This window comes from Pan paniscus, chromosome 8 (assembly GCF_029289425.2).
Source record: "Pan paniscus chromosome 8, NHGRI_mPanPan1-v2.0_pri, whole genome shotgun sequence".
Lineage (NCBI taxonomy): Eukaryota > Metazoa > Chordata > Mammalia > Primates > Hominidae > Pan > Pan paniscus.
In genome coordinates this window covers 17,598,924-17,626,444 of record NC_073257.2, presented here as the reverse complement: position 1 = coordinate 17,626,444, position 27,521 = coordinate 17,598,924, and the positions used below count along the sequence as shown (strand labels likewise).

The 27,521-nt window shown below is 43.7% G+C and overlaps 1 protein-coding gene across 7 annotated transcripts in view; it reads right to left on the bottom strand.

Annotated features, from left to right (window-relative positions):
• AKR1C3 (aldo-keto reductase family 1 member C3) overlaps nt 1–27,521 on the bottom strand; it is a 78,141-nt gene that overhangs the window by 42,516 nt on the left and 8,104 nt on the right. For 5 of the 7 annotated variants that reach the window (XM_063607237.1, XM_063607235.1, XM_063607234.1 and 2 more), the window contains exon 2: nt 15,343–15,700. The exons of the other annotated variants lie outside the window; for them this stretch is intronic. The gene's annotated coding sequence lies outside the window, so the exon portion shown is untranslated. The remainder of the gene's footprint in view (nt 1–15,342; nt 15,701–27,521) is intronic. 7 annotated transcript variants of the gene reach the window in all.

Below are 27,521 nucleotides of genomic sequence, written 5' to 3'. Positions count from 1 at the left end.
CTTAGCAGCACCTGTTATTTTTTGACTTTTTAGTAATAGCCATTCTGACTGGTATGAGATGGTTTCTCACTGTAGTTTTGATTTACATTTCTCTAATGATCAGTGATGTTGAACATTTTTTTCATATGCTTGTTTGCCACAAGTATGTCTTCTTTTAAAAAGCATCTCTTCACGTATTTTCCCCACTTTTTAATGGAGTTGTTGTTCTTTTTGCTTGTTATTTTGTTTAAGTTTCTTGTAGATTCTGGATATTGGACATTCATCAGATGCATAGCGTGTAGGCATTTTCTTCCATTCTTTAGGTTGTCTGTCTATTCTGTTGCTAGTGTCTTTTGCTGTGTAGAAGCTGTTTAGTTTATTACGTCCCACTTGTCTTTTCTGTTTTTCTTGCAATTGCTTTTGGTGTCTTCATCATGAAATCTTTGCCAGGGCCTATTTCAGAATGGTATTTTCTGGGTTATCTTCAAGGGTTTTTCATAGTTTTAGGCTTAAAACTTAAGGTTTTAATATATTTTGAGTTGATTTTTTAATACAGTGTAAGGAAGGCTTTCCAGTTTCAATCTTCCGCACATGGCTAGCTAGTCATCACAGCATCACTCATTGAATGATTGCAGGTGTGCAGCATTATTTCTGGGACTTCTCTAGTGTTCCCTCGGTCCATGGGCCTGCTTTTGTACTAGTACCTTCATGGATGACTTTGAGGAATTCAAGACTTCAGTGGAGAAAATAATTGCAGATGTAATGGAAATAGTAAGAACTATAGTTAAAATTGGAGCTTGAATATTACTGAATGGTTGCAATCTCACGATATAATTTTACCAAATGAGAAGCTACTTTTATGGATGAGCAAAGAAACTGGTTTGGTGAAATAGATTCCACTTCTGATGAAGATGCTGTAAACATTCCTGAAATGACAGCAAAGGATTTAGAATATGACATAAACGTAGTTGGCGAGGCAATGACATTGAGAGAATTTTCTCTTCATGCTTTCATGTCCCCACAGTGATGGAGCTGCCTCACAGAGCCTTTCTCAGATGATAGCCCAGGCATTACACGACACATGACTGTCATTTTTGACAGGGAAAGAGTTACTTGTGCCATTTTCCTTTTTTTTTTTTTTTTCTGAGACAGAGACTACCTCTGTCCTCCAGGGTGGATTGCAGTGGTGCAGTGTTGGCTTACTGCAACCTCTGCTTCCGAGGCTTCTGAGTAACTGGTGTTACAGGCTTGCACCACTACACCTGGCTTAATTTTGTGTTTTTAGTAGAGATGGGATTCCACCATGTTGGCCTCAAACTTCTGGCTTCAAGTGATCTGCCTGCCTCAGCCTCTCAAAATGCTGGGATAACAGGCATGAACCACTGCTCCTGGCTACTTGTGCCATTTTCAATGTTTCCCACTCTCTATAGCTTTTTGTCCTTCATATTCACCTTTACTACCATTTTGTAAGGTTATGTGATTTTTTAAAATGACATTGGTATTCCTTTCTCATTTCCTGTGGAGTATATTCTAACACAGTTATTCTCTGTGCTGTGGGGATGACATACGATTTAATAAAATCATAGCAATCTACTTTGAACGAATGCGAATGTAACTTAAATTTTATATAAAAACTCTCCCTTTCCCCAGGTTTTTATTCCACTTTACATTGTTTTGTTACTAATTACAGCTTTCTACATTGTGTACATATTAACTTAGAATTATACTTATTTGTATAAATTCATATTTTAAATCTTGAAGAAAAATAGAGTACAATTCCAAAATTTCAAAAATACATGTTTTCATATTTTGCCACCTATTCACATTGACTAGGACATCTTTATAGGTCTAAATGGCTGTTAGTTACTATCTATTTCCTTTCCTTCATCCTGAATTATTCACTTCAGCATTTCTTGTAGAGAAAAAAATAATGAATCAGGGATTGGAGGTCCCTATACAATTTTCTTACATCCCAAGTGTTCCTAAAACCAAGTGTTGAGCTTTGAGAAATTACAAGTTTTTTTGTTTTCCTTCTTTTTTTTTCTTTTTTTCTTTTTTTTTTAACTAGGCGTTCTGTGGAAATAGAGGGCTAAGTAATGAACTGGCTGGAATAAGCCTGGAGCAGATTTAGTATTTACAAATGACTGTCCTAATGATTATTTCACATCTGGAAAAACATGTTATGCTTGCTAAAGAAATTTGACATTTAAAATTTTTCCTTAGGAGTTACACACTTGACCTGTAAGTTTTGAGAAAATGTCACTGTTTTCTTGGTAATTACCTCAATCAACTTTATGAGATGTGAAATAATTATTAGTTAAAATAAGAAAGTCCAGGTGGAACAGGATGGCACTGGTTTACATGGTTTGTTTGAGACATGCTAAGGGTGAATGTTCATTAGACACTAACACGGAGATGTAGAGCACACATTGTTATGTTCCATTCTGGAGTTTGGAGGGAAAAGCTCAGCTACAAATATTTTTAGAGTGTTTCTCAACCTAGAGGTGGTATTTAAAGCCAGAGATCATCAAGGGAATGAAAATAGACAGAAAACAGTCCAAGAAATTGGCCTAGGGCACTCCAAAGTTTATAGCCTCCCTCAATTTTAAGGAATACATAGTTTAAGGAAAGACTGTGGGCTGCAAAACGTGCTGGGAGACCTGACTTGAGAAAGCCTCTTTGATGGGGCTAAGGTGGCCACCAGAGTAAGAACAGTTAGTGTGCCCAGGTCAAAAACCACTGTCCTCAAAATGCTTTCACCAGGATATCCCAAGTTCTCAAAAGAGTTTTCTGAAATGAAAATTTATGTCCCCACAATTAGCTGATTTACTTTGTACCCCTAAAAACTATGTAAAAGAATTACATGTCTTTGTAAGAGTTGTTCCTAACATTTACTAAAGTTTGAAAACATTGTGCAATTTTGCATACACTGTTTCCAAAAGATTTTTGGGATTTTGGAGAGTTTGCTTTATTAGATGTATTATTCACCATTTTGGCCTTAATTTGAGAGTAATATGTAATGGCTTTAAGACATTTTGTCTTTCATACTTATAAGCATGCCTTATTTTATGTATGAAACATTTAAAAAGATCAAGTATAATAAATTAATAGTATATTTCTGCAATCTAAGAACATTTTCTAAAGATGGGTTGGTAGTTAGGGGAATCTGATCAGTCAATGGTGTCTTCAATGTCCTGTCCTACCACAGCTCAATAGGGTCAATACTGTAACTGGGCATCAGAGGTCCAGGCCTGACTCTCAGCTCTGGGGTTTCTTGAAGGATTGTGGAGAAAGTTTCCTTTTATGCACAACATATAATTATCCCAAAATGTTGCCAATGCATTTTTCCAAGCATACATGTACTCAACCCCCTCCTAAACCTCTTCCATATCTGACCTCTAATCATTTCTTCTGGGTGTGTGCCCTCCCTCCTCACTGAACACCCCTCCCATAGGGATGCCTCATTCCTAGGCTCTGGGAGCTCTGATCTCCGCATTGCTGGAGGAAGCCCATGGATTCCTGGTCATCCTGTCAATAGCCCTCACCCTCCAGACTCCATGCTGTGTGTTTTCTTGTTCCTCAAATAGCTAAAGATGCACTGATATATACCTGTCACCAGCTCCTTCTTCAGAAGCTGGAAATCATCCATGCCCACCTCAAAAAGGTCTACAAAATGGTTGTCATCATCTCCCACTGAGAGGTGACAGCGTGCTGGCAGCCCTTGCAGTCCTCGCTCACTCTCGGTGCCTCCTTGGCCTTAGCGCCCACACTGGCTGCACTTGAGGAGCCCTCCAGCCCGCCGCTGCACTGTGGGGGCCCCTTTCTGGGCTGGCCAAGGCCAGAGCTGGCTCCCTCAGCTTGCAGGGAGGTGTGGAGGGAGAGGTGCAGGAGGGAACTGGGGCTGTGCACCGCACTTGTGGGCCAGCGTGAGTTCCAGGTGGGCATGGGCTCAGTGGGCCCTGCACTCGGAGCAGCTGGCCAGCCCGCAAGCCCCAGGCAGTGAGGGACTTAGCACCTGGGCCAGCAGCTGCTGTGCTCAATTTCTTGCTGGGCCTTAGCTGTCTCCCCACAGGGCAGGGCTTGGGATCTGCAGCCTGCCATGCCTGAGCCTCCCCACCTCTGTGGGCTCCTGTGCGGCCCGAGCCTCCCCAACAAGTGCCACCCCCTGCTCCACGGCACCAAGTCCCATTGACCACCCAAGGGCTGAGGAGTGCGGGCACATGGCACAGGATTGGCAGGCAGCTCCACCTGCAGCCCCAGTGTGGGATCCACTGAGTGAAGCCAGCTGGGCTCCTGAGTCTGGTGGGGAGTTGGAGAAACTTTGTGTCTAGCTAAGGGATTGTAAATACACCAATTGGCACTCTGTATCTAGCTCAAGGTTTGTAAACACACCAATCAGCACCCTGCATCTAGTTTAGGGTTTGTGAATGCACCAATCGACACTCTGTATCTAGCTACTCTGGTGGGGACTTGGAGAACCTTTGTGTCTAGCTCAGGGATTGTAAACACACCAATCAGCACCATCAAAACGGACCAATCAGCTCTCTGTAAAACAGACCAATCGGCTCTCTGTAAAATGGACCAATCAGCAGGATGTGGGTGGGACCAGATAAGAGAATAAAAGCAGGCTGGCCAAGCCAGCAGTGGCAACCTGCTCGGGTGCCCTTCCACACTGTGGAAGCTTTGTTCTTTTGCTCTTTGCAATAAATCTTGCTACTGCTCACTCTTTGGGTCCACACTGCCTTTATGAGCTGTAACACAATGAAGGTCTGCAGCTTCACTCCTGAAGCCAGCAAGACCAGGAACCCACCAGGAGGAATGAACAACTCCAGATGTGCCACCTTAAGAGCTCTAACACTCACCACAAAGGTCTGCAGCTTCACTCCTGAGCCAGCGACACCATGCACCCACCAGAAGGAAGAAACTCCGAACACATCCAAACATCAGAAGGAACAAACTCCAGACATGCTGCCTTTAAGAACTCTAACACTCACTGCGAGGGTCCGCGGCTTCATTCTTGAAGTCAGTGAGACCAAGAACCCACCATTTCTGGACACATTTTGGCGACCACGAAGGGACCATCGCCTATCGCCAAGGGGTGAGACTATCGCCGAGGGGTGAGACCATCGCCTATCAATGAGCGGCGAGACTATCGCCTATTGCCAAGCACTGAGTACCATCGGACCCCTTTCACTTGCTATTCTGTCCTATTTTTCCTTAGAATTTGGGGGCTAAATACCGGGCACCTGTCAGCCAGTTAAAAGCAACTAGCGTGGCCGCCGGACTAAAGACACGGGTGTCAGGCTTTCTGGGAAAGGGCTAACAACCCCCGACTCTTCGGAGTTGGGACCATTGGTTTGCCTATAACCAGCTTCTGCTTTTCCTGTACTTCTGGGCTGAGCCAAGGGTCAACAGAGAGGAAAGTCATGCAGCTCCGGGGTCCTGACGACAAGTTGGTTGACCCTGCGGCCGTGAGCAGAACTCTCAAAGGCATGTCGCCCAAGTGAGACTCGCTCATCTATCCTATCTATCCTGACCCTTGCCCCCTGGGTCCTAAAGCTTGCCAGACAAACTTCCTCTTGACTCTCTTCTCTGAGGTTAGTCTTGCTTCTAAAGACTGCTACCTGTCTCTGGTGTTTTTCTAGTTTCTCCTGTGACTTCTAGTATAAACTCTGTTACCTTCTTTAGGCACCTGGATTCACCAATCAGAAAGACATAATTTTTGCCCAAAGCCCCATCATAGTGGGGACTACCTGGAATTTTAGGATCCCTCCTCAGGCTAACAGGCCTAAAAAAAGCTATTCCTGAAGCTAGGATGTTGGGAGCCTCAGAAATTGTATCCTTCCTATTCATATAAGTAAAGACAAAAGGTGTCACTCTTCCAACCCTGGAGATCCCTTACCTCCCTCAGGGTACGGCCCTCCACTTCATTTTTGGGGCATAACATCTTTACAGGACAGGGGTAAAGTCCCAATACTAACAGGTGAATGCTTAGGACTCTAACAGGGTTTTGAGAATGTGTCGGTAAGGGCCACTAAATCCGATTTTTCTCAGTCAGTCCTCCTTGTGGTCCAGGAGGACAGGCAAGGGTGCAGGTTTTCGAGAATGTGTCAATAAGAGCCACTAAATCTGACCTTCCTTGGTCCTCCATATTGTCTGGGAGGAAAACTAGTGTTTCTGCTGCTGCATCGGTGAGCGCAAGTATTCCAACCAGCAGGGTCCAGGGACCGTTGTGGGTTCTTGTGCAGGGGTTGTTTCTGCTGCTGCATTGGTGAGCACAACTATTCTGATCAGCAGGGTCCAGGGACTGTTGTGGGCAGGGGGAGAAAGAAAACAAACCAAAACCACAGGCAATTTTGTCTTTCAGATGGGAAACACTCAGGCATCAACAGGCTCACCCTTGAAATGCATCCTAAGCCATTGGGACCAATTTGACCCACAAACCCTGAAAAAGAGGTGGCTCATTTTTTTCTGCACTACAGCTTGGCCCCAATATTCTCTCTTTGATGGGGAAAAATGGCCACCTGAGGGAAGTACAAATTACAGTACTATCCTGCAGCTTGACCTTTTCTGTAAGAGGGAAGGCAAATGGAGTGAAATACCTTATGTCCAAGTTCTCTTTTCATTGAAGGAGAATACACAACTATGCAAAGCTTACAATTTACATCCCACAGGAGGACCTCTCAGCTTACCCCCATATCCTATCCTCCCTATAACTCCCCTTCCTATTAATGATAAGCCTCCTCTAATCTCCCCTGCCCAGAAGGAAATAAGCAAAGAAATCTCCAAAGGACCACAAAAACCCCCGGGCTATCAGTTATGTCCCCTTCAAGCTGTAGGGGAAGGGAATTTGGCCCAACCTGGGTACATGTCCCCTTCTCCCTCTCTGATTTAAAGCAGATCAAGGCAGACCTGGGGAAGTTTTCAGATGATCCTGATAGGTACACAGATGTCCTACAGGGTCTAGGGCAAACCTTTGAGCTCACTTGGAGAGATGTCATGCTACTGTTAAATCAAACCCTGGCCTTTAATGAAAAGAATGCAGCTTTAGCTACAGCCCAAGAGTTTGGAGATACATGGTATCTTAGTCAGTAAATGATAGCATGACAGCCGAAGAAAGGGACAAATTCCCTACCGGTCAGCAAGCCATCCCCAGTATGGATCCCCACTGGGACCTTGACTCAGATCATGGGGACTGGAGTCGTAAACATCTGTTGATCTGTGTTCTAGAAGGACTGAGGAGAATTAGAAAAAAGCACATGAATTATTCAATGATGTCCACCATGACTCAGGAAAGGGAAGAAAATCCTTCTGCCTTCCTTGAGTGGCTACATGAGGCCTTAAGAAATTATACTCCCATCACCCAAATTACTCGAGGGTCAATTGATTCTAAAAGATAAGTTTAATACCCAATCAGCCACAGATATCAGGAGAAAGCTCCAAAAGTAAGCCCTGGGCCCTGAACAAAATCTAGAGGCATTATTAAACCTGGCAGCTTCAGTGTTCTATAATAGGGACCAAGAGGAACAGACCCAAAAGGAAAAGCACGATCAGAGAAAGGCTGCAGCCTTAGTCATGGCCCTCAGACAAACAAACCTTGGTGGTTCAGAGAGGACAGAAAATGGAGCAGGCCCATCACCTGGCAGGGCTTGTTATCAGTGTGGTTTACTAGGACACTTTAAAAAAGATTGTCCAATGAGAAACAAGCTGCCCCCTCATCCATGTCCACTATGCTGAGGCAATCACTGGAAGGTGCACTGCCCCAGAGGACAAAGGTTCCCTGGGTCAGAAGCCCCCAACCAGATGATCCAACAATATGACTGAGGGTGCCCAGGGCAAGCGTCAGCTCATGTCATCACCCTCACTGAGCCCCAGGGTATGTTTAACTATTCAGGGCCAGGAAATTGACTTCCTGCTGGACACTGGTGCAGCCTTCTCAGTGTTAATCTCCTGTCCTGGATGACTGTCCTCAAGGTCTGTTACCATCCAAGGAATCCTGGGACAGCCTGGAACCTCAGTTGTAATTGGGAGACTTTGCTTTTTTCACACGCCTTTCTTGTTATGTCTGAAAGTCCCACACCCTTATTAGGGAGGCATATATTAGCCAAAGCTGGAGCTATTATCTACATGAATATGGGAAACAAGTTACCCATTTGTTGTCCCCTACTTGAGGAGGGAATCAACCCTGAGTCTGGGCATTGGAGGGACAATTTGGAAGGGCAAAAAATGCCCACCCAGTCCAAATCAGGTTAAAGGATCCCACCACTTTTCCTTATCAAAGGCAATATCCCTTAAGGCCTGAAGCTCATAAAGGATGACAGAATATTGTTAAACATTTGAAAGCTCAAGCCTTAGTAAGGAAATGCAGCAGTCCCTGCAACACCCCAATTCTAGGAGTACAAAAACCGAATGGTCAGTGGAGACTAGTGCAAGATCTTAGACACATCAATGAGGCAGTAATTCCTCTATATCCAGTTGTACCCAATCCCTATACCATGCTCTCTCAAATACTAGAGGAAGCAGAATGGTTCATGGTTCTGGACCTCAAGGATACCTTCTTCTGTATTCCCCTGCACTCTGACTCCCAGTTCCTCTTTGCCTTTGAGGATCCCACAGACCACACATCCCAACTTACATGCCCCAAGGGTTTAGGGATAGCCCTCATCTGTTTGGTCAGGCACTGGCCCAAGATCTAGGCCACTTCTCAAGTCCAGGCACTCTGGTCCTTCAATATGTGGATGATTTACTTTTGGCTACCAGTTTGGAAGCCTTGTCCCAGCAGGCTACTCTGGATCTGTTGAACTTTCTAGCTAATCAAGGTTACAAGGTGTCTAAGTCGAAGGCCCAGCTTTGCTACAGCAGGTCAAATATCGAGGCCTAATCTTAGCCAGAGGGACCAGGCCCCTCAGCAAGGAACGAATACAGCCCATAACAGCCCATACTGGCTTATCTTTGCCCTAAGACATTAAAACAGTTGAGGGGGTTCCTTGGAATTACCGGCTTTTGCCGACTATGGATCCCCAGATACAGCGAGATAGCCAGGCCCTTCTATACTCTAATCAAGGAAACCCAGATGGCAAATACTCATCTAGTAGAATGGGAACCAGAGGCAGAAACAGCCTTCAAAACCTTAAAGCAGGCCCTAGTACAAGCTCCATCTTTAAGCCTTCCCACAGGACAAAACTTCTCTTTATAAGTCACAGAGAGAGCCAGGATAGCTCTTGGAGTCCTTACTCAGACTCGTGGGACAACCCCACAACCAGTGGCGTACCTAAGTAAGGAAATTAATGTAGTAGCAAAAGGCTGGCCTCACTGTTTAAGGGTAGTTGCAGCAGTGGACATCTTAGTGTCAGAGGCTATCAAAATAATACAAGGAAAGGATCTCACTGTCTGGACTACTCATGATGTAAATGGCATACTAGGTGCCAAAGGAAGTTTATGGCTGTCAGAAAACTGCCTACTTAGATACTAGGCACTACTCCTTGAGGGACTGGTGCTTCAAATATGCATGTGCATGCCCCTCAACACTGCCACTTTTTTCCCAGAGGATGGGGAACCAATTGAGCATGACTGCCAACAAATTATAGTCTAGATTTATGCCGTCCAAGATGATCTCTTAGAAGTCCCCTCAACTAATCCTGACCTTAACCTATATACAGATGGAAGTTCATTTGTGGAGAATGGGATACGAAGGACAGGTTATGCCACAGAGATGTAACCATATTTGAAAGTAAGCCTCTTCCTCCAGGGACCAGTGCCCAGTTAGCAGAACTAGTGGCACTTACCCAAGCCTTAGAACTGGGAAAGGGAAAAAGAATAAATGTGTATACAGATAGCAAGTATGCTTATCTAATCCTGCGTGCCCATGCTGCAATGTGGAAAGAAAGGGAGTTCCTAACCTCTGGGGGAACCCCCATTAAATACCACAAGGAAATTATAGAGTTATTGCATGCAGTGCAAAAACCCAAGGAGGTGGGAGTCTTACACTGTCAAATCCATCAAAATGGGAAGAAGAGGGGATAACAGCAGCATAAGCAGTTGGCAGAGGCAGCAGAAAGGAAAGAAAGAGACAGGAAGTCAAAGAAAGAGACAGAGGGGAAGAGACAGAGACAGAAACAGGGAGACAAAGAGAAGGAGAGAGAGGAAACAGAGTCAAAGAGAAAGAGACAAAGAGAAGGAGTCAGAGAGAAAGAGGGACAGACACAGAAAGTCAGAGTCAGAAAGAGAGGAAGAGACAAAGAAGTCAAAGAGAAAGAGAGATGGAAGTAGTGAAGAAAAAAACAGTGTATCCCATTCCTTTAAAAGCTAGGATAAAGTTCTGTCTACCCAGCCAAGGCATATTTTTCTTATGTGGAACATTGACCTATATCTGCCTCCCCACTAACTGGACAGGCACCTGCACCTTAGTCTTTCTAAATCCCAACATTAACATTGCCCCAGGAAATCAGACCTTATCGGTACCCCTCAAAGCTCAAGTCCATCATTGCAGAGCCATACAACTAATACCCCTACTTATACGGTTAGGAATGGCTACTGCTACAGGAACTGGAATAGCTGGTTTATCTACTTCATTATCCTACTACCACACACTCTCAAAGGATTTCTCAGACAGTTTGCAAGAAATAACGAAATCTATTCTTACTTTACAATCCCAAATAGACTCTTTGGCAGCAGTGACTCTCCAAAACTGCCGAGGCCTAGACCTCCTCACTGCTGAGAAAGGAGGACTCTGCACCTTCTTGGGGGAAGAGTGTTGTTTTCACACTAACCAGTCGGGGATAGTACAAGATGCCAACCAGCGTTTACAGGAAAAGTCTTCTGAAATCAGACAACGCCTTTCAAATTCTTATACCAACCTCTGGAGTTGGGCAACATGGCTTCTCCCCTTTCTAGGTCCCGTGGCAGCCATCTTGCTGTTATTTGCCTTTGGGCCCTGTATTTTTAACCTTCTTGTCAAATTTGTTTCCTCTAGAATCAAGGCCATCAAGCTACAGATGGTCTTACAAATGGAACCCCAAATGAGTTCAATTAACAACTTCTACCAAGGACCCCTGGACCAACCCGCTGGCACTTCCCCTGGCCTGGAGAGCTCCCCTCTGGAGGACACTACAACTGCAGGGCCCCTTCATTACCCCTATCCAGCAGGAATTAGCTAGAGCAGTCATTGGCCAAATTCCCAACAGCAGTTAGGGTGTCCTGTTTAGAGGGGGGATTGAAAGGTGACAACGTGCTGGCAGGCCTCACAGTCCTTGCCATTCTTGGTGCCTCCTCAGCCTTGGTGCCTACTCTGGCCATGCTTGAGGAGCCCTCCAGCCTACAGCTGCACTGTGGGAGCCCCTTTCTGGGCTGGCCAAGGCCGGAGCCATCTCCCTCAGCTTGCAGGGAAGTGTGGAGGGAGAGGCATGGGTGGGAACTGGGGCTGCGCATGGCCTTGTGGGCCAGTGCGAGTTCTGGTTGGGCATGTGCTCAGCAGGCCCTGCACTCAGAGCAGCTGGCCAGCCTGCAAGCCCCGGGCAGTGAGGGGCTTAGCACCTGGGCCAGCAGCTGCTGTGCTCAATTTCTCACCGGGCCTTAGCTGCCTCCCCATGGGGCAGGGCTCGGGACCTGCAGCCCACCATGCCTGAGCCTCTCCACCGTCCGTGGGCTCTTGTGTGGCTGGAGCCTCCCTGACGAGCGCTGCCCCCTGCTCCACGGCACCCAGTCCCATCGACCATCCAAGGGCTGAGGAGTGCAGGGGCAGGGCGCGGGACTGGCAGGGAGCTCCACCTGTGGTCTCAGCACAGGATCCACTGGGTGAAGTCAGCTGGGCTCCTGAGTCTGGTGGGGACTTGGAGAACCTTTATGTCTAGCTAAGGGATTGGAAATACACCAATCAGCACTCTGTGTCTAGCTCAGGGTTTGTGAATGCACCAATCAACACTCTGTATCTAGCTACTCTGGTGGGGACTTGGAGAACCTTTATGTCTAGCTAAGGGATTGTAAATACACCAATTGGCACTCTGTATCTAGCTCAAGGTTTGTAAACACACCAATCAGCACCCTGCATCTAGCTCAGGGTTTGTGAATGCACCAATTGACACTCTGTATCTAGCTACTCTGGTGGGGACTTGGAGAACCTTTGTGTCCACACTCTGTATCTAGCTAATCTAGTGGGCACGTGGAGAACCTTTGTTTCTAGCTAAGGGATTGTAAATATACCAATCAACACTCTGTATCTAGCTCGAGGTTTATAAACACACCAATTAGCACCGTGTGTCTAGCTCAGGGTTTGTGAATGTACCAATCGACACTCTAGCTACTCTGGTGGGGACTTGGAAAACCTTTGTGTCTAGCTCAGGGATTGTAAACACACCAATCAGCACCCTGTCAAAATGGACCAATCAGCTCTCTGTAAAACAGACCAATCAGCTCTCTGTACAATGGAACAATCAGCAGGATGTGGGTGGGGCCAGATAAGAGAATAAAAGCAGGCTGGCCAAGCCAGCAGTGGCAACCTGCTCAGGTCCCCTTCCATACTGTGGAAGCTTTGTTATTTCACTCTTTGCAATAAATCTTGCTGCCGTTCACTCTTTGGGTCCACACTGCCTTTATGGGCTGTAACACTGCAAAGGTCTGCAGCTTCACTCCTGAAGCCAGCAAGACCAGGAACCCACCAGGAGGAATGAACAACTCCAGACATGCCACCTTAAGAGCTGTAACACTCACCATGAAGGTCTGCAGCTTCACTCCTGAGCCAACGCGACCATGCACCCACCAGAAGGAATAAACTCCGAACACATCCGAACATCAGAAGGAAAAAACTCTGGACACGCTGCCTTTAAGAACTGTAACACTGCGAGGGTCCGTGGCTTCATTCTTGAAGTCAGTGAGACCAAGAACCCACCAATTCCAGACACACCACCCTCTGATCCTAACTTATAAGCAAATCACCCTTTTTGAGCTAATGAGTCAGAAAGAAAGAAAACATACAATAATGGAGACCAAAGTAGGTAAAGAATCTTTAGAAGAGAGCACTGAATTTTTCCAAAGAAAACAAATTTATTGTCTTTCCCTTATGGCCTGTGGACTTATATTCGGCTAACTGAAGTCTCTAAGCAGGGTAGATTTAGCCAAAGGCGGTATGTCTAATCACTAGCATAAAGATGTCCTCTGTGTCACCATCTACACACAGGGCCTCTGGTAGAACTCACGCAAAGTCCTCCATGTTAATATTTGTCTGAAAATGGATAATCAGGGTGGCCAGCAAGACTGAAGAAAGAAAGAATAATGCATGATATGAACTGCAATGATTCCATTACTGGGGGGTAGCACAGTGATTTCTAGGAAGCTGTCATTAGCGTGGATGTTAAGAAGTTCATATTCTGATTGATGGAGAATCTGCATTTTTTGAGAGCATGACTTTATAGTATCTGTATTATCAAAATAATAAATTATTCAATTCTACTCCCCTGCCTGGAACTTAATACATAAAACACAAAGTCAGCTGGGAATAGTGGCTCACGCCTGTAATCCCAGCACTTTGGGGGGCCAAGGTGAGTGGATCACCTGAGGTCAGGATTTTGAGACCAGTCTGACCAAAATGGTGGAACCCCGTCTCTACTAAAAAATACAAAAATTAGGCGAGTATGGTGGCAGGCACCTGTAATTCCAACTACTTGGGAGGCTGAGACATGAGAATCATTTGAACACCGAAGGCAGAGGTTGCAGTTAGCCAAGACCACACCACTGTACTCCAGCCTGGGCAACAAGAGTGAAACTCTGCCTCAAAACAAACAAACAACAAAACAAAACACACACACAGTCAAATCTTCAAAAACATTCCTGTACATCTGCCTACAGAGCAAAGAGTCATTCTGACCTTTTCTATTTCAAATTCCCAATGAAAGTAGGAACTCTTTCTGCCCTACTTTGAAGAAGAAGAGGCAAGTTATACGCTCATCACTAATAAATAATTTTGAGTGTGAATGGCTACTGGTAGCAATTAGGCTGTCTTTTATTACTTTATTTATTACCTAGTGCCTGCCTACCTTATGAAACGTATTTGGTAATTTTCAGAAATGTAAACTGTTGTATATGATACAGGGTCCAATATCCAGGAATATGCAATGCATTAAAAATGTATATGTAGAAATAGCACAAAAAATAAAGGGAAAAACAAATGCCTACTTATCCTTAAATATTTCATTGGTGGTAAGAATTACAAATGCTTGCTATTCTTCCTTTCATTCAATAATTTCCTTTTTATGTTTTATTTTCCTCTATATTAATAAAATATCAACAATGGTATCTACCAGTTTTTGAGTTCTTACAATGTGCCATTGTTATGTTTTTCACACATTATCTCATCATCTCTATTACTTGTTAAAATCTCCACTGCCAGCAGTTACATAACTTCTGTTTTCCCTCATTACATGAGTTACTGTCTATGACTACTAAAACCTTCAAAGCATGAAGAAATAGTAAATGCCTTTTGTTGGCTATAGATTATCTCCAACAAAGGGGCTTTTGCATCCACACTCCTTCTTTGATTTTAAAATTTCATTATTCTCAGAATTGAGATCTCCATATTGCAGAAAATTAAATCCAAGTGCTCCTATTCACTCCACTAAGGCAGCCTTTCTGGAGGCAAATACAGTGTTTGGGTCATGTGCAAACATCCAAAGAGAAAAAAGAAAGAGATTTGAAATGAGTAAAGACACCGAATTGACAGGATTTAGTGAGCAATTCCATATGGAGAAGGTAAGAATTGGCACCTGGACCACAAGGTTGATGGAAATGTTTTTGATCTGATAAGGAGCTGAGCAGGTTTGGGAGAACATGATATAAGCACAGTTTTGGAAACATCTAATGCGGCCACATGGGCAGTATCCACAGTGTGTCCACTAGACAGTAGTAAAAACACCAGGCCTACATGGAAGGTGCAGATTTGGCAATGATGTTGACTGCTCTGGAAAGTTCCATGGAGTCAGGAGAGCAGAGGCACAGGTTAACCCACACTGACCTCAACCTATAGTTACAGATATAGTCCTAAATATTTTTAATAAAGTGAAATTAACACAGGGACAAAGGTACATGAAAGGAATTATAGAAGGAATACAGTGCAAGCTCCTATGAGTCCTCTCCCAGTGATGTTGCACAGAACACACTGATAGAGAGAAAAGTGAGACTCAAATTACATGTATCTAGTCCCTAATCACAAATATAGTAGTCTCAGGACAGTCTTGGAATACAAGTTTTCTTCCAGCGTAGAAATAGTTTAGTCTATAAAGTCTCCATTTTGCTCACATTTGTGTCAGAGGACCACTCCTACCATTTTGTTACAAATCTGATGCATATGAACAAGGACCAATAATTTAAACTTACCTTGTTAGGTTCTAGTCGTTTTTTCTTTTCTCTTAAAATGAGGATATTTTATATCCTCTGGTAATTTTCTCAGAGGTGAGAGTAGTACATGGGAAATTCTCTTTAGTCCAGGTCCAGTATTACCATGTGGTGCTCAAGGCCGCATATCAGAACAGTGATACTCTCCCAACGTATTTCATGCACCCCATCTCCACTAAATTTTGCCGTAAAAATTCTTCGGTATTATGTCTTCTTAGAAGAAGAAAAGATTTCTTCAATGTAGAAGGAAACAGAGAAACCACTTCTATTGCCATCAATTTCCAAGAGAGGAGCAGGCAGGCAGTGTTTTTCACTGCTGAGTTTCATGGATTCTGACAAGCTATGAAATAAACATAAATAGAAGAAAAAAAAACAGTGCCCCAAATAAACAGTAGATGACCATGCAACCAGACTTCAATGCACAACAAAGGTTGACCTTTTCTCTTTGTACATAGAGTATAGCTTTAACCTAGGGAAACTTAGGTTGGAGTCATGCAGAGTAACACAGGAACACAAACCTGACAACCCAGGTCAGCTTCCACTTATTCTGGCTTTGCTCTTTTCAACTCTCTGCATCAAAAACATTATTATTACCTCTGGAGGTGCATAGGTGCCAAATCCCAGGACAGGCATGAAGTGACCATCATTTAGCTTCAAACACTGATGTTTTGAATCCATCACTGTCACTCAGCTGGCTAGCAAATGTTTCTTTCTTCTTCCCTCACAGGTTATAAAATCAATGGAGGCAATGCCCTCTGCACACTGCCTAATGGTTAACCAATAGCATGTAAAAGAAAGTATGCATGCCATCTTATGCTGTTTGTGAAGAAAACTGAATCCAGTTCAATTGTTTCTTCTCTAATAAAATTCTTAAGTAAAGCATTTTACAAATAAACTCATTATTTTATCTCTGAAGTCATTTTGCTTTTCAGAATCTCTATATCTTACAAAAATTATTCAATTACTCAAAGATATTTCAGAACAAATTATGACTGTATGTGCGACTATAACAACCTCCAGCTACAAATGTTTTTTGTTTGTGCCATGATGACATCATTTCTTTATTGTGAATCATTTGAAATGACTTTCATCTTTCTTTCTCTCACACACACAATCTTAAAAAATGACTAAGAGTTCTTTAAAAAGATTACCCCCAATAAAAAATTAAAGTTAAAACCCCCCAAAAATGGTGTTTTTGCTTTTTTCCTCAGCAAATTTATTGTTTCTTTCTTTTTTGCATTGTAAGAAAAATATTCATTGCTGATGAAGGTACAGTACTGATAAAGATATAATCCTGAATAGGGTGCAAATGAAAAAGAAAATCTGATTATTGGAGTATTGATTATTAACAGCCTTTGGACTTTGGACATCATTTGCAATATGCAAACAGTGCCTTTTTTTCTTCCAGCCAGTTTTAATAGAGGCTATTGTAAAGCAACAAACCAAAAAACTGATAACTATTTTATATAATTTATGCTCTTGCTAAACATTATTCCTAAAGAAAAATGAGAAATTACTTGTTTCTGCCTTTAGAGGGCAGATTAAAACATGATTGTTGTTTGCATCATGCATGACCAATATCTTTGAGTTGTTTTACACCGCCCTGATTGCTTCCATTTGCTTTTTGATGAAACAACAAAAAAAGAGAAATAGGTAAATTATTATATATTGACATAATGTAATATTATAAAGTCATGAAAATTTTCACAGAGAATGATTTCAGCAAGATAGTGGATTAAAAAGCTAACAGTGGACACATGGAATCCTCAAGAAACTGTCTAAATTTGACTAAAGTATATGTATTTATTTACGCAGTGTCTTAGTAGAGAGATTCAGGGTGACTATATGTGGGCGGAGGATTACCCAGGTGCCAAGGCAAGAGATTGAAGGCACAAACTGTTTCAGTATAATATAGAAAATAGCTAGAATAAGAATAGTTATAATAAAAATTAGATATAGAGATGATCATGGACATTATCAATCATTACTACAAATATTGTTAATCATTAGCTTTTAATATTACTCTTTGTTTTATTACTAATATAACCAAGGAATAACCGGTAGGCATACGGTCAGGTGCTGAAGGGACATTGTGAGAAGTGACCTAGAAGGCAAGAGGTGAGCCTTCTGTCACGCCTGCATAAGGACAGCTTGAGGGCTCCTTGGTCAAGCTGTAACACCAGTGCCTGGGAAGGCACCCGTTACTTAGCAGACCATGAAAGGGAGTCTCCATTCCTTGGAGGAGTCAGGGAACACTCTGCTCCACCAGCTTCTTGTGTATCCAGCCCTGCCCACAGTCATCCAGAGGCATAAACCCCTCCCTGTGGTGCTGTGCTTCAATGGTCATGCTTCTTGTCCACTTTCATGTTCCTCCTGTACTCCTGGTCCCTCTTTGAAGTTCGTAGAAGATAGTGGTAGAAGAAACAGTGAAAGTCTTAAAGTCTTTGATCTTTCTTATAAGTGCATAGAAGAAAACACTGATGTATGCTGCCTTCCCTCTCTGCTTCAGCTACCTAAAAGGGAAGGGCCCCCTTTCCAATGATCACATGACTTGCCTGACTTTATCAATCACTTGGAGGACTCACCCTCCTTACCCTGTCCCTTTGTCTTGTATGCAATAAACATCAGTGCGCCCAGCCATTCGGGGCCACTACCAGTCTCCGCATCTTGGTGGTAGTGGTACCCTGGGCCCAGCTGTTTTCTCTTTATCTCTTTTGTCTTGTGTCTTGATTTCTTACAATCTCTCATCTCCACACATGGGGAGAACACCGGCAAAGCCCCGTAGGGCTGGACCTTACATCTGGTGCTCCAACGTGGGTTTCTCCCTCACTGTGTGAAGTTGCGCTTTGAGTGCAGGACTCAGCAGAGGACTTTCAACGACAGATTCCTGAGGATTGTCGTCATTAAGCTTGGTGGTAAGCTTGGGCGCTCAGAGTATCTCAGGGACTCCATGGGACAAGCCAGTACAAAGTACTTGGCCTATTTAAACTTCATAAAAACCCTTCTTAAAGAAGGAGGAATTTCAGTCTCTTCTGACAAGCTAATTGAACTCTTTGAGGTCATCATTCTCATTTGCCCTTGGTTTCCAACTGAGGGAACTCTAGAACTTAAAGATTGGGGTGAGGTGGGCCAACAGTTTAAAATCACTCATAGAGGGGGACATGTTATCCCGCCGGCCATTTGCACAGTTTGGTCCTCGGTTCGCTCCATCTTAGAATCCTTGCAGCCATAGGAGGAGGGAATGGAGGGTACTCTACCTTTGCTCTCCTCCGAAGAGGTTGAGGAAATCCTCAGTACTCTCTCTCCAGAGAGCACCGCACAACCTGAAGCCATCATTTTAGAAATGGACCTCCATTCTGATATTCCTTTGGCACCACCAAATACACCACAGCCTACCGCACCTACCACACCCCCAGTATCACTTTATGAGGACATTATGAAGGATCTCCTTCCCCCAGATCTAAAAAATCCCACTGAGGGGGAGGAGCCAAGATGGCCGAATAGGAACAGCTGGGGTCTACAGCTCCCAGCGTGAGCCACGCAGAAGACGGGTGATTTCTGCATTTCCATCTGAGGTACCGGGTTCATCTCACTAGGGAGTGCCAGACAGTGGGCGCAGGTCAGTGGGTGTGCGCACCGTGCGCGAGCCGAAGCAGGGTGAGGCATTGCCTCACTTGGGAAGCGCAAGCAGTCAGGGAGTTCCCTTTCTGAGTCAAAGAAAGGGGTGACGGACGGGGCACCTGGAAAATCGGGTCACTCCCACAGGAATACTGTGCTTTTCCGACGGGCTTAAAAAATGGCAAACCACAAGATTATATCCCGCACCTGGCTCGGAGGGTCCTACGTCCACGGAGTCTCGCTGATTGCTAGCACAGCAGTCTGAGATCAAACTGCAAGGCGGCAGCGAGGCTGGCGGAGGGGCGCCCGCCATTGCCCAGGCTTGATTAGGTAAACACAGCAGCCCAGAAGCTCGAACTGGGTGGAGCCCACCACAGCTCAAGGAGGCCTGCCTGCCTCTGTAGGCTCCACCTCTGGGGGCAGGGCATAGACAAACAAAAAGACAGCAGTAACCTCTGCAGACTTAAATGTCCCTGACAGCTTTGAAGAGAGCAGTGGTTCTCCCAGCACGTAGCTGGAGACCTGAGAACCGGCAGACTGCCTCCTCAAGTGGGTCCCTGACCTCTGACCCCCGAGCAGCCTAACTGGGAGGCACCCCCCAGCAGGGGCACACTGACACCTCACATGGCAGGGTACTCCAACAGACCTGCAGATGAGGGTCCTCTCTGTTAGAAGGAAAACTAACAAACAGAAAGGACATCCACACCAAAAACCCATCTGTACATCACCATCATCAAAGACCAAAAGTAGATAAAACCACAAAGATGGGGAAAAAACAGAACAGAAAAACTGGAAATGCTAAAAAGCAGAGCGCCTCTCCTCCTCCAAAGGAACACAGTTCCTCACCAGCAACGGAACAAAGCTGGATGGAGAATGACTTTGACAAGCTGAGAGAAGAAGGCTTCAGATGATCAAATTACTCTGAGCTACGGGAGGACATTCAAACCAAAGGCAAAGAAGTTGAAAACTTTGAAAAAAATTTAGAAGAATGTATAACTAGAATAACCAATACAGAGAAGTGCTTAAAGGAGCTGATGGAGCTGAAAATCAACGCTCGAGAACTACATGAAGAATGCAGAAGCCTCAGGAGCCGATGCGATCAACTGGAAGAAAGGGTATCGGCAATGGAAGATGAAATGAATGAAATGAATCGAGAAGGGAAGTTTAGAGAAAAAAGAATAAAAAGAAATGAGCAAAGCCTCCAAGAAATATGGGACTATGTGAAAAGACCAAATCTACGTCTGATTGGTGTACCTGAAAGTGATGGGGAGAATGGAACCAAGTTGGAAAACACTCTGCAGGATATCATCCAGGAGAACTTCCACAATCTAGCAAGGCAGGCCAATGTTCAGATTCAGGAAATACAGAGAACGCCACAAAGATACTCCTCGAGAAGAGCAACTCCAAGACACATAATTGTCAGATTCACCAAAGTTGAAATGAAGGAAAAAATGTTAAGGGAAGCCAGAGAGAAAGGTTGGGTTACCCTCAAAGGGAAGCCCATCAGACTAACAGTGGATCTCTCGGCAGAAACCCTACAAGCCAGAAGAGAGTGGGGGCCAATATTCAACATTCTTAAAGAAAAGAATTTTCAACCCAGAATTTCATATCCAGCCAAACTAAGCTTCATAAGTGAAGGAGAAATAAAATACTTTACAGACAGGCAAATGCGGAGATTTTGTCACCACCAGGCCTGCCTTACAAGAGCTCCTGAAGGAAGCACTAAACATGGAGCGGTACCAGCCGCTGCAAAATCATGCCAAAATGTAAAGACCATCGAGACTAGGAAGAAACTGCATCAACTAACGAGCAAAATAACCAGCTAACATCATCATGACAGGATCAAATTCACACATAACAATATTAACTTTAAATGTAAATGGACTAAATGCTCCAATTAAAAGACACAGACTGGCAAATTGGATAAAGAGTCAAGACCCATCAGTGTGCTGTATTCAGGAAACCCATCTCACGTGCAGAGACACACATAGGCTCAAAATAAAAGGATGGAGGAAGATCTACCAAGCCAATGGAAAACAAAAAAAGGCAGGGGTTGCAATCCTAGTCTCTGATAAAACAGACTTTAAACCAACAAAGATCAAAAGAGACAAAGAAGGCTATTACATAATGGTAAAGGGATCAATTCAGCAAGAAGAGCTAACTATCCTAAATATATATGCACCCAATGCAGGCACACCAAGATTCATAAAGCAAGTCCTGAGTGACCTACAAAGAGACTTAGACTCCCACACATTAATAATGGGAGACTTTAACACCCCACTGTCAACATTAGGCAGATCAACGAGACAGAAAATCAACAAGGATACTCAGGAATTGAACTCAGCTCTGCACCAAGCAGACCTAATAGACATCTACAGAACTCACCACCCCAAATCAACAGAATATACATTTTTTTCAGCATCACAACACACCTATTCCAAAATTGACCACATACTGGGAAGTAAAGCTCTCCTCAGCAAATGTAAAAGAACAGAAATGATAACAAACTATCTCTCAGACCACAGTGCAATCAAACTAGAACTCAGGATTAAGAATCTCACTCAAAACCGCTCAACTACATGGAAACTGAACAACCTGCTCCTGAATGACTACTGGGTACATAACAAAATGAAGGCAGAAATAAAGATGTTGTTTAAAACCAACGAGAACAAAGACACAACATACCAGAATCTCTGGGACGCATTCAAAGCAGTGTGTAGAGGGAAATTTATAGCACTAAATGCCCACAAGAGAAAGCATGAAAGATCCAAAATTGACACCCTAACATCACAATTAAAAGAACTAGAAAAGCAAGAGCAAACACATTCAAAAGCTAGCAGAAGGCAAGAAATAACTAAAATCAGAGCAGAACTGAAGGAAATAGAGACACAAAAAACCCTTCAAAAAATTAATGAATCCAGGAGCTGGTTTTTTGAAAGCATCAACAAAATAGACCACTAGCAAGACTAATAACGAAAAAAACAGAGAAGAATCAAAGAGATGCAATAAAAAATGACAAAGGGGATATCACCACTAATCCCACAGAAATACAAACTACCATCAGAGAATACTACAAACACCTCTACGCAAATAAACTAGAAAATCTAGAAGAAATGGATAAATTCCTGGACACATACACTCTCCCAAGACTAAACCAGGAAGAAGTTGAATCTCTGAATAGACCAATATCAGGAGCTGAAATTGTGGCAATAATCAATAGCTTACCAACCAAAAAAGAGTCCAGGACCAGATGGATTCACAGCCGAATTCTACCAGAGGTACAAGGAGGAACTGGTACCAATCCTTCTGAAACTATTCCAATCAATAGAAAAAGAGGGAATCCTCCCTAACTCATTTTATGAGGCCAGCATCATTCTGATACCAAAGCCAGGAAGAGACACAACAAAAAAAGAGAATTTTAGGCCAATATCCTTGATGAACATTGATGCAAAAATCCTCAATAAAATACTGGCAAACTGAATCCAGCAGCACATCAAAAAGCTTATCCACCATGATCAAGTGGGCTTCATCCCTGGGATGCAAGTCTGGTTCAATATACGCAAATCAATAAATGTAATCCAGCATACAAACAGAGCCAAAGACAAAAACCACATGATTATCTCAATAGATGCAGAAAAGGCCTTTGACAAAATTCAACAACCCTTCATGCTAAAAACTCTCAATAAATTAGGTATTGATGGGATGTATTTCAAAATAATAAGAGCTATCTATGACAAACCCACAGCCAATATCATACTGAATGGGCAAAAACTGGAAGCATTCCCTTTGAAAACTGGCCCAAGACAGGGATGCCCTCTCTCACCACTCCTATTCAACACAGTGTTGGAAGTTCTGGCCAGGGCAATTAGGCAGGAGAAGGAAATAAAGGGTATTTAATTAGGAAAAGAGCAAGTCAAATTTTCCCTGTTTGCAGATGACATGATTGTATATCTAGAAAACCCCATTGTCTCAGCCCAAAATCTCCTGAAGCTGATAAGCAACTTCAGCAAAGTCTCAAGATACAAAATCAATGTAAAAAAATCACAAGCTTTCTTATACACCAACAACTGACAAACAGAGAGCCAAATCTTGAGTGAACTCCCATTCACAATTGCTTCAAAGAGAATAAAATACCTAGGAATCCAACTTACAAGGGATGTGAAGGACCTCTTCAAGGAGAACTACAAACCACTGCTCAATGAAATAAAAGAGGATACAAACAAATGGAAGAACATTCCATGCTCATGGATAGGAAGAATCAATATCATGAAAATGGTCATACTGCCCAAGGTAATTTATAGATTCAATGCCATCCCCATCAAGCTACCAATGACTTTCTTCACAGAATTGGAAAAAACTACTTTAAAGTTCATATGGAACCAAAAAAGAGCCTGCATTGCCAAGTCAATCCTAAGCCAAAAGAACAAAGCTGGAGGCATCACGCTACCTGACTTCAAACTATACTACAAGGCTACAGTAACCAAAACAGCATGGTACTGGTACCAAAACAGAGATATAGATCAATGGAACAGAAGAGAGCCCTCAGAAATAATGCCGCACATCTGCAACTACCTGATCTTTGACAAACCTGAGAAAAACAAGCAATAGGGAAAGGATTCCCTATTTAATAAATGGTGCTGGGAAAACTGGCTAGCCATATGTAGAAAGCTGAAACTGGATCCCTTCCTTACATCTTATACAAAAATCAATTCAAGATGGATTAAAGACTTAAATGTTAGACCTAAAACCATAAAAACCCTAGAAGAAAATCTAGGCATCACCATTCAGGACATAGGCATGGGCAAGGACTTCATGTCTAAAACACCAAAAGCAATGGCAACAAAAGACAAAATTGACAAATGGGATCTAATTAAACCAAAGAGCTTCTGCACAGCAAAAGAAACTACCATCAGAGTGAACAGGCAACCTACAAAATGGGAGAAAATTTTTGCAACCTACTCATCTGACAAAGGGCTAATATCCAGAATCTACAATGAACTAAAACAAATTTACAAGAAAAAAACAAACAACCCCATCAAAAAGTGGGCGAAGGACATGAATAGACACTTCTCAAAAGAAGACATTTATGCAGCCAAAAAACACATGAAAAAATGCTCACCATCACTGGCCATCAGAGAAATGCAAATCAAAACCAGAATGAGATACCATCTCACACCAGTTAGAATGGCAATCATTAAAAAGTCAGGAAACAACAGGTGCTGGAGAGGATGTGGAGAAATAGGAACACTTTTACACTGTTGGTGGGACTGTAAACTAGTTCAACCATTGTGGAAGTCAGTGTGGCGATTCATCAGGGATCTAGAACTGGAAATACCATTTGACCCAGCCATCCCATTACTGGGTATATACCCAAAGGACTATAAATCATGCTGCTATAAAGACACATGCACACATATGTTTATTGCGGCATTATTCACAATAGCAAAGACTTGGAACCAACCCAAATGTCCAACAATGATAGACTGGATTAAGAAAATGTAGCACATATACACCATGGAATACTATGCAGCCATAAAAAATGACGAGTTCATGTCCTTTGTAGGGACATGGATGAAATTGGAAATCATCATTCTCAGTAAACTATCGCAAGAACAAAAAACCAAACACCGCATATTCTCACTCATAGGTGGGAATTGAACAATGAGATCACATGGACACCAGAAGGGGAATATCACACTCTAGGGACTGTTGTGGGGTGGGTGGAGGGGGGAGGGATAGCATCGGGAGATATACCTAATGCTAGATGACGAGTTAGTGGGTGCAGCGCAGCAGCATGGCACATGTATACATATGTAACTAACCTGCACAATGTGCACATGTACCCTAAAACTTAAAGTATAATAAAAAAAAATCCCTCTGAAATGTACTATCAGCAGCCCTTGTGGCCAGAACCTCCTGTACTGTCTCAGCCCTGCTGTAGGGCTCTCAACCATCCATCTGTTCAGCCCGGTTATGAGGCTGTCAACTCTATCCCTGTTCGGCCCAGTAATGAGGCCCTCAACGCTATCTCTTCACCCAATTCTGCCTTTCCTCTTATGCATCAGGCTCCCCAGAAGCCTAACCTGCAGTCCATGAACCAGCCTAGAGTTCAGGCCCTGCAGTCCATGCACCAGCCTGGAGCTCAGGCCCTGCAGTCAATGCAACAGCCTGGAGTTCAGGCCCCTGAAAGACCTGCAAAGCAGGCAACTGTGCGTCAGCCTGGCTTGAAGTCTCTCAACTTCTCCTATATTCAAAACCCCAATTTCTTTTCTGCTTCTGGTCCAGTCACAACTGCTGTTGCTACCCATAAGCAATAGGTTACATACATTCCTGATAATGACACCCCTCTTATGAGGGCCATTTCTCAGGCAAGGGAATATGGGGATCCCGAGGCATGGCCGTTTCCTGTTATTCTACAATCTCCTATACCTGCTGCCCCCATTCTAGCTGCCCCTGCTCTGGCTGCAATGGATCAGCCACCGCCTGCTGACCAAGTTCAGCAGGCAGCTGATGCCACTGCCTCTCCAGACCCGCAGCTCAGGGATCAGGCTCCTCAGCCAGTGCAACAAGGGCCTGATGTCGCAGCAGAGCCAGCTCCTGGCATACCTTCTATTCGGGCTGTGGTGCAACCTGATCCTTTACACCCTGGTCAGGTCCACTTATGACCTGCCACTTGGGAAAGTTTTTCTTTCAGATTCCTTAAAGATTTCAAAGAGTCGGTTAAACAATATGGTACCAATTCCCCTTTCGTCCGTTCCGCCCGAAAATCCTTAGCAGAAGATAAATGCTTGGTGCCTTGTGACTGGGAAATTCTAGCAAAATCTGTCTTATCTAAATCACAATATTTACAATTTAGGACATGGTGGGTTGATGCTGTCCAGGATTGAGTCCGCCTTAATCAGGGCTCTAATCCTCCTGTTAACGTTACAACTGACCAGTTACTGGGAATGGGGCAGTAGGCTGCAATTAGAAACCAAACTATATTGAATGATGAAGTCATTGAGCAACTCCGAAAATGCTGCCTGGGTGCTTGGGATAAGATTCAGGATGATGGCAATAGATGTCCCTCCTTTACAGCCATTAGACAAATGCAAAATGAACCATACCCTGACTTCATTGCCCATCTTCAGGACGTGGCAGAAAAATCTATTCCTGATCTAAATAACCAACATTTGGTTGTGGAACTCATGGCTTATGAACAAGCAAATCCAGATTATCAGGCTGCTATTCACTCTGTAAAAGGTAAAATCCCACCAGGAAGTGATTTAATCACATCCTATATTAAAGCATGTGAGGGTGTTGGTGGAACGTTACATACTGCTATGGTCACGGCTCAGGCTATGGCCAGCATTAGAATGCTTGGACAATTTCCTGGTAATTATTTTCACTGCAGCCAATCTGGACATACCAGGAAAAAATGTCCTTGGTGTTCAGACCAACACCCTGTACAACACCAATCTCAAAAGGCCGTACAACTGCGAGCCCCACCATCCACACCATGCCCAAGATGCCATAAGGGCAATCACTGGACAGCTCACTGCCATTCGAAATTCGACATTAATGGCAACCCTTTACAGCCACTTCAAAACCAGGGAAATGGTAAGAGGGGCCAGCCCCAGGCCCCTCCAAACAATGAGGCATTCCCCAACTCCCAGCCTTGGCCTTGCAGCCAGATGAGGGCATCCCCAGCCCAACCAATCGATCCAACCACTCAGTTTCCACTTCAACCATTCATGCCACAAGCATAGATGTCACAACCTCAACAAGGATCTCAGTTCAATGCTTGTCCCCCGCCACCACAGGATCTGCAGCAGTAGATCTCTGCTGTATTAGAGACATTTCCCTTTTGCCTGGAGAGCCACCAATAGCTGTTCCCACAGGTGCTTTTGGGCCCTTGCCACCTGGCTCTGTTGGTTTATTGCTCAGTCACTCAAGCTTAAATTTAAAAGGTGTTCAGGTACATAATGGTGTAATTGACTCTGATTACTCTGGGGAAATACACATTATTGTTAGTTCTGCAGTTCCTTGCCAAGCTTCAGCAGGAGATCGAATTGCTCAACTTCTTCTGCTGTACATTCCACTCAGATCCAGTTCTCATAAAAGAACTGGAGGTTTTAGGAGTGCAGATAATCAGGGTAAAGCGGCTTACTGGGCTAATAAAATTTCTGACACCTGACCTGTTTGTTCCATGCATATACATGGAAAGAAATTCATGGGCATGATTGACATGGGTGCTGATGTTTCCATTATTGCTTTACACCAATGGCCTCGTCACTGGCCCAAAGAAGTCACATCCACCGGGTTGGTGGGAGTTGGTCAGGCCACTGAGGTTTATGAAAGTTCCACTATTTTACATTGTACTGGCCCAGAGGAACAGACTGGTACTGTTCACCCTCTACACCTATTCCAGTTAATCTCTGGGGAAGAGATCTTTTACAACAATGGGGTGCACAAATTTCATTTCCGCATGCTGCCAACAGTGAGCAAAGTAAAAACATTATGACAAAAATGAGATATGTTCAAGACACTGGTCTGGGAAAATT